Source organism: Lepisma saccharinum, chromosome 17, assembly GCF_977018435.1.
Source record: "Lepisma saccharinum chromosome 17, izLepSacc3.1, whole genome shotgun sequence".
Lineage (NCBI taxonomy): Eukaryota > Metazoa > Arthropoda > Insecta > Zygentoma > Lepismatidae > Lepisma > Lepisma saccharinum.
This window is the reverse complement of record NC_139245.1, coordinates 55,428,665-55,436,888: the sequence shown is the minus strand read 5'-3', so window position 1 is coordinate 55,436,888 and position 8,224 is coordinate 55,428,665. Positions and strand designations below refer to the sequence as shown.

Here is an 8,224-nt window from a genome sequence, read left to right as displayed (position 1 = left end):
AATTCCTGTAAATAAGGAAGTCCTAGAGGTTGCGAGACATGAAACAGAAGATAAACTATTTTTTGTAATAACTATTCTTCTCGATAAATGTGTAGGGGAAGGAAGGGTAAAGTGGCCACTGTAAGGTTTGGTGAATTATTATCATACCTTTTTAATCAGCAAAGTTATAGAAACATAGACCAATAGTAAGTATAATAACTTTACTTCAAATTTCTATTTTTTTTTTAATTCTTGTTCTTTAGAAATTTACACTTTACTTTTTTTTTTAAAAAAAAAGAAGTACGAACTGGCCACTTTGCCTGCCTAGGTTGGGTAAAGTGGCCAGCCCCTTCCCATTTTACCTCCATAGGTAAATGTACAAATCACATTGATTCAGAGTGTGTATTTAATCAACACAAGCTGAAGTAGTACACATTAAGAATAAGTATTATGTTTTTTAAGTATTATCTTAAGTATGAAATCTTTATAAGATAAAGTAAATAGTAATTCGTAATCAATAGTCTATCAATAAAGGATTAGGCGTAGGTCTATTTGCAAAATTCGCACTCAAACTCATCATCTTCTTCGTCACAACCGGCGCACTCTTCATGTGCCCACTTATTACATTTTAAATACCTAAACCATCCTTCATTGACTTTCGAGTCTGTTTGTTTCGTGGCCACTTTGCCCGGAATGACGCCATTACAAAAACTGTGGTCTAACATACGAGTATAATCTACATGACTTAGCGTTTTCAAACACACATCATCTAAAAGGTTATTTCACGTTGATCAAACAGCACAAGAGCATACACTTAATATTATTTAGCTATAATCAACAATTTGTACCACTTAGCTAAAATCAGACTTGCGAAAAAACAATAAAATGAGTTCACATCTACAAAAGTGCAGCCTTCCGCTTCAAAGTCACAGACAACACTGACAGCATCCATGGCGACTGTTTCACCGGGCTCCCGAGTGGCGAAAGCACTATACAGCGAAGAAAACTTACATGGCCACTTTGACCGCACTGGCCACTTTACCCTTCCTTCCCCTATATATAATACAAAGGACAATATTTACTAGCCATGCGGAAAAGTATGATGTCACGTAAAAAAGAGAGTCAGTTATTAATAATAACTATAAAAATAAAAGTACAGTCGCGCGGAATTATTATGCATTATTCCTTACCTGATTCACAACAGTAAAGCACTTAAATTGTGAAAATTGCAAGTGAGGTAAACAAATGCTGTACAAATTTCAGGCTTTTTTGAGGTTCCGATATCTTTTTGGTTGTTGACGATCGTATTTTCAAAAATACAGCACTGACAGTGTTTACAGCACTGATTATTCAACTATCATGTTGAGACATAATTTCTGAGGTTAAGAAGAAGAAATTAAACTTGAAATTTAATGCAATAGCAGCACGTTCAGCATCAAATTTCCCATGTATTTCAATGGAAGAAAAATTACCCATCAAAAGGTTGGGGGACACAACATGTACTTCTTTGTTGCTCCAGTCCTTCCTATTCCGTTTCTTCTTTATTACACAGTGCATTTATGAGGAATTTTGTGCTGAAAGGAAGGCGTGAGCGTGATTTATTTCTATTGACTACATTTCTCTCTCTCTCTCTCTTAATATATTTCCGTAGAGAACATCAGTATCTGAACATGTTACCACGTACATAGGCGGGGACAATATTATACTCTTAAGGAAAAATTAAGTATTTTCAAGTCAATGAAAGTTTCAAGCATATGAGAAGGGGGGGGGGGCTGGCATTATTTCCTATGTAATTGGACAATCCCACTTTGATCTCTACAACAAAACTTTGAACCTTAATCTATCCAATGATATGAGGATTATGTTTCTGTCGTGTATTGTTTGTTGGAAATAACATTTTGAAATCTGCTGCTTCTTTTTTAATAACCCTGTATTATAATGTGTCCACTGAAGGACAGATGTTAAACCATCAATAGTTCTAGATCTAGTGCATAATAATTCTGTTCTTTGGAATGAATAATATAATTTTCGGACGGATGAACGGAGGGAATGGATTTTTAATAGAAAAGATGTCAGGAATTTGTAAAGTGGAAATATGAAAATAGAGAACTGTTATAGCTTCGTTTTGGTAACAGTCAACCCTCATATTTTTTTCTTCAGCTGATGTTCTTGTTATAAAAAGGAAAAAAAGGCTTACACAGGCTTACATCCACCCTATTACCTTCTGTAGGAACTAATTTAGTCTAACATAAAGAAGCTACATGGAAAAACAAATTCCATGTAACATTCACGAGTAATTAAGTTTAGTACAGTATAAGTATAACTTTCATATTGTGACCGTAATAAATTTCGACAATACAATACTTTTCCTAGATTCCCCTCAAAATTAAAAAAAAAAGGTCCGTTCTGCCAAGGACTCGAACTTGCGATCTTTAGATAATAGAGCCAGCTTCTTCCCGTCTCCTCAGTCTGTTAAAAATGACGTAGTCAACATCGACTAAACGCACGACCATGAAATTAGGCAGGTGGTAGAAATTGGCGCTGTTTCCACGTCGGAGCACAACCCCATGTGTTCGAAGGTTTAAGAGAATGAAAGATCTCGTTGTAGAGTTGGTCTTTGTAATCCATGTGATACAAACTGACAGTATTTGCTGGAAAGGCCAGGGACGACACAAAAGTGCCCCGGAGAGAGGTCGGTTTGACGCTCCAATTAGGCAACGCAGCCCGATTGACGTTGCCACACAGTGCGCGGGAACCATTGACTATTGTCCCACTCTCGCTTTGCTTTTCCCATATGTGGCAACAGCGCAATTTTGCCCAGACGCCTATTTTCATATCCGTGCGTTTAGGTGTACATATCACATGATATTTACTCTTATTGAAATACTGATTTCGGAAAGTTAACTGTTTTGGCATTGAAATAGATAAGATACATAATCAGATCTATGGCGTAAAACTACCGGTTTTTCATGGAATACTTTGTGTGAAATAATTCCACGGCAATGCTACGGTACGGTTACTTTCAAACACTCCATTACATCAAAAGAGATGATTTTGTATTGAGTTTTGAAAATCACATTAAGAGTGCACTTTCTTAATTGAAATTTTGTCTTAAGAGTCGTTAGGAATCTTACAAACTTTATTAATTATTCGCGAGTTTATTTTACAAGCTAAACTTGAGGTCTGAAACACGGAACTAGATTTTACTCGTATACTCTATCTATACTCTGTTTCGGTTATCTCTGGAGCAAGGGCGCACATAGCCCCAAAGAACCGGGGAGGAAATCGAGTGGCCAGAGCAAAGCAGTACGTGTTGCTGTGAAGGCTAGTAACGGCAGTCGCTTTTCCTCCTCCAGGCATCCCGTTCCCTCTCACGTGTTTGTTGGAGGAGCCGTCTCGCGTTACTTCTTGGGCAGAAACTTATTTTCGTTCGCTTGCTCAAGAGATAACCGAGACAGAGTATAATGTGGCAAATATAATAACATGTTCCAAACAATTTCTCAAAGCTATTTACATTCTGGTCATACAGTATTGTACATTCATTTTCGCGAAATGCCATTCGCATTATGCAGCTCATCTTGGGCAAGCATCTAATGTGAAAATGAGAAAACCGGAATTTCAATCTTGTAACAGACATTTGGAGTTTGGTGGGGAAAATTCCTTTGATTTGAAACTTCGAGAGCGGCATAGTTTTGAAGTCTTATGTTAGGAATTTTAAAAAATCTACTTACTATACCTACATATTGCAATACGATATTCCGCACCAAGGTCAGTGGTATCATGTGAAAATATTGAGCGGAAGTTTCTACCTTTTATCTCATTCTGTAATCCAACTAACTAGTGGATTGCGTGTACATTAATGGTTGAGGGGGGCGGGGCATGCGCCTTGTGAGTGACATTGTTTTGCACATTCTACAGCGACAATTCCTCTTGGAGCAGACATCAATATCACGTACTGGCAACCTGCATACTGTAGAATGTTGTGTGAATGATAAAAATTCAGACAGGTAAGTTTGATGACAATTGCTTAGAAGTAGCAGAGAGAGAGAGAGAGAGAGAGAGAGAGAGAGAGAGAGAGAGAGAAAGTTTCTTGCACTTCTTAAAACCAATAGAAAAAGCTTGTGAAAAAGATTACAAACTCTACGTATTTTATCATCCCACTGCTTAATGTCGTAACAATGACCTTACATAAGTGTAAAGTTAAGGAAATGCTCTAAACCAAGATGGCCAAATCCAGATTAAATTTTATCTGGATATCAGATATTTTTTATTCAGATTTCAAATATCCGGATTATCCAAAATGCCAGAATATCCAAATGTGCACATTATTCGGCGAGTTTTATCCTTTATCCAATTTTCGGGGATATCCATTTTATTCGTCATTACTGTACGGGTATTCTACAAATCCTAAATCGAAATGTTCTTTCTGCAAATTCGGATTATCCGTTGTTTCCGAAACGAACATAGGGAAATTTGAAATCCGGATTTTGTTGCTATCCCTAGTCTAAATCATTACAATTCAAGGAATTTAGTAGCAAAAGTGTTCAACGTTGAGCTCCCAAGTAGCCGAGTGGATAGCTCTCTAGCCTTATGGTGCGAGTGGTCTGGTGTTCGATCACCTTGGGAGCTGTGGAATTTTAATGTTGACTCAGCTCCACGACAAAAGTTGAGGAGAAATAGCAGCTGATTCTAGTCTCAAAACTAGGAAATAGCTGCGATGGGACTTGATGGGTAATACCAAGATGACTTATTAGGGTAATATAGAATAGAGTATTTGCAAATTTCAATAAGCAAGTTTTTCCCTAGATGTTTTACCCAAATATTGGTATTGATGAACACTCTTATCGAAATTGTCTTCTCTTTAAATTTTTCGTTACAACAATCAACATTTCACAAGGTGTCACTCTATTTCTGGGAGTGAAATGAGAAGGGAAACAAAGGAACAAAGTTTATTCGTCTGCTCTTTTCAGTAAATAGGTGGTCAATGAGTCAGCTTTTGTAGAATGCACATTAAGCGGACGTTAGAAATGGAGAACCAGAAGCATCATATATAATGTTCAGCATTTAAATAAAAAGTTATTTAGTGTGAGAAACAATGAAGCTGGTCGACGATTTGCTGCAAGTGAAGTGTCCATTCGTCGTTGGCGAGGTCAACGATAGCAGATATTTACTACGGTATTGTTCTATAAAGTAGCTACCTGTATTACAGTTATATAAATAAATTGGAAATATATTTATAGCATGAATTTATGTACACACACACACACACACGCACACACACACATATACTATGTGTGTTGATTTGTAGCAATTTGATATAGTATTGCTACAAGTCGCTTGCAATATTGATGTTAAATCACGGAGGATATTCGAATGCGTCCTATCTTTCCCTGTGGTTCTATTCAATCTGCCACAGATCGCTTCATCCATAACCTACCAGCTACCTGGACAAATTACCAAAAATTTCAAATTCACGCCCGTCTCCATAAACGCCTACAGACTCTACCGCCTCTATTAGACACTACACATTCTCTACCTTAACAATACACACTGTGGTAACGTCGACGAATTGTAATCAAGGGATCACGGGTTCGAGACACGATGAAGGCACATAGTGGTTTGGATCCCAGTTTTAACTGAAGGCCCAGCCCCGATCAGCGTATTGGAGGCACATAGTGGTTCGGATCCCACTTTAAACTGTAGGTCCAGTCCCGATTAGCCTTACTGTGCATAAAGTGGACTTAAAACACCAACTCAATCAATCAAACTGATCATCGTGTCTGTGCATAAAACAAAACTCAAATTCAAAATAATAATAATAATACACAATATACAACCGTCCCAATACTCACTGTAAGCCTTTCATAGGACTTCCCAACAATAATATTCTTTGTGTGGCCCTTCTCCTCTTTCCTCTCTACCACCTTCTCCCCTCTCTCTTTGGCCTGCGCATGGCAAGGGCTTTCGATTTCAACAAACTTCTAAAATCCCGTGGCCACCTCGCCTCCTACATTATCATCCTTCTCCTAGCAGTACTCATTGCCACCCTATGCTTAGCATACGCTTAGTATAAATTATTCACATGCTGTGCATCGGATGCTCTTGCATCAAATTCGCATTCTCCACCTCACCTCCACCCATCATCATGCTTCCCAAATGCAACCATCCACGAGACCCCCTTACACACCCATCTGAGTCGACCCGCAGCTCCAGCCAGTGGCGAATTAAAGACGTTCTCTCGGAGGAGGCGGACACTCATTACGCCCCCCCCCCTCTCACTTCAAATTTTCGGCACCCAGCACACTTCCCTCACAAACTACGGTCCTGCTATGTCATAATATCACTGTCGTAACTAAAACGTTGGAGGCCCAGCCGTGTGTCATGTTTGCCCCCCCCCCCCCCATTCAGCCATACAATTTCTTGCACTATGTGACGGTTACAATTATGAATTGCATGCTTATAATATTTATAAGTCAGAAAATCGTCATCGTGTTGCTGTTTCATGTTTATTGATAGAAGTTAGCATTTTACAGAAAAACAAGTAATGAATGTGCAGTTATTACATATCGAACAATCAAAATACAAGAAATAAGTAACGATATTAAATTCAGCTTAAAATAATTATTTCAAAAGCTAAAATATTCTGGCTTGCGTGCTTTGGCATGAGCAAAGTGTTTCACAGCGTGTTCAACGTCTAGCAGTTCCATTTGCCTGTGCTCGTTGCTCTAAACGGATATGTTTGTTTATCTTTGCCGAGAAGCACTATTCCGCAGACAATATTTTATTGGCTGAATTTTCGAAAGTGTGCGTTCTACAGAGGCCACAGTTACGGGTAAAGTGAGGAAAATCAAATACGCAGTAAATAAACCCGGAAAAGAAGTGTAACAGTCGTGTTCCAGGATGAATGTGGTAACGACTCCAATGAACTATAGTTTTCTGATAACGTGTCCAAGGTGGGTTGATCATTCGTCGCCTTCTAGCTTTCGTCGTCTCCATCTTTCGTCACCCTATCATTCGTCGCCCCTATTTCAGTCACTCGCCATTAAACTTCCTGCTGCTCCATATTTGCTTTATTGCATTTCAACCGTGCATATTATTTGAGGATTTGTCGCCCTTCGGGTAGTAAAGCGCCCTCTACGCCCCCCTTTATTCCACTTTTGTATGTTTCTTAATTGATACTATGTGTGTTATATTTAATTTCAACTGTGTAAATTATTTATCAATGTATGAAAAAATAAAACAGGCCCTCGGTGGAAGTCGCCCACGACGCCCTTGGCTCCAGAACTTCCTCGGAACGTCTTGTACTGTTGTATTGCAGTATTTAAACGGTTTGCATCGTTGAACGTTTTACTGTGGATAAGAGTCCCATCAGCGCACTGTGCTTGAAGTCTTCTGGGAATTTCACTCGGTTCTATGCCTTCCTTCGCAAGAAATTTCGCGGCAGCATGGTCTCCAATGTAATCACCCACAAACTTATTCACCACTTTGTTTAACAAGTGACTCACGTTACCCAAGACGTTAGCGCTCCATGCGGATAATAGTAGAAATACTTGTTTCTCGTAAGAAAAAAATTGTACGTACAGTGTGTCTGGGTGTGTTCCGTTCTTCAGGAGAGTCGGAACTACCGGTTCGACTTGAACGACCTCGTGCATAAATGCACATACATATACCAACGCCACTAATGGTACGATACCAAGAGTTTGAGGTGTCCCTGTAATTTGAAACTTCCCCCTCCCTGTAGAAGTCCGAATTAGCCTAAATGTACATAAAAGAAAACTCAAAACAAGAAAACCTCCAAAAAGGAATAATGATGTTATAGTCAAGGGGACCGTTTTATATTGCGTATTGTTATGATATGAAGTTTGTAACGGCTTGTGTGTTTTGTGGTATTATCATCATCACCACTGGTTTACACATCATGTCGAATTAACTTTACACGATTTGATTGATTGATTTAGTTTATTTCACTTCGCTTTTCTGCCACTTCTGCCTAACCTCCAAGATGAAGATGAGTGTGATGAAAATGATAGAGGACACCCACAAAAAACGCCCATGCCACAATTTGAACCCGGAACCCCTGGCGTCGTTGTGCGTTGTTCTAACCACTCCGCCACGGAAGTCGAGGAATTAACTTCTAAAGAATAGTAATAATAATATTAAAAATAATACACTTTCTCTCTTCATTGTAATCGAGGTGGTATTTGCGGAACAGGACATAAGGGTCCACATCTAGTTAATATCGATT

General features: G+C 38.8%; 1 long non-coding RNA gene across 1 annotated transcript in view; it reads left to right on the top strand.

Annotated features, from left to right (window-relative positions):
- Positions 1–3,901: 3,901 nt before the first annotated feature.
- The window catches only part of LOC146001309 (uncharacterized), a 29,334-nt gene continuing 25,011 nt past the window's right edge, over positions 3,902–8,224 (top strand). The window contains exon 1 of the long non-coding RNA XR_014443563.1: positions 3,902–3,986. This is a non-coding gene — a long non-coding RNA (uncharacterized LOC146001309). The remainder of the gene's footprint in view (positions 3,987–8,224) is intronic.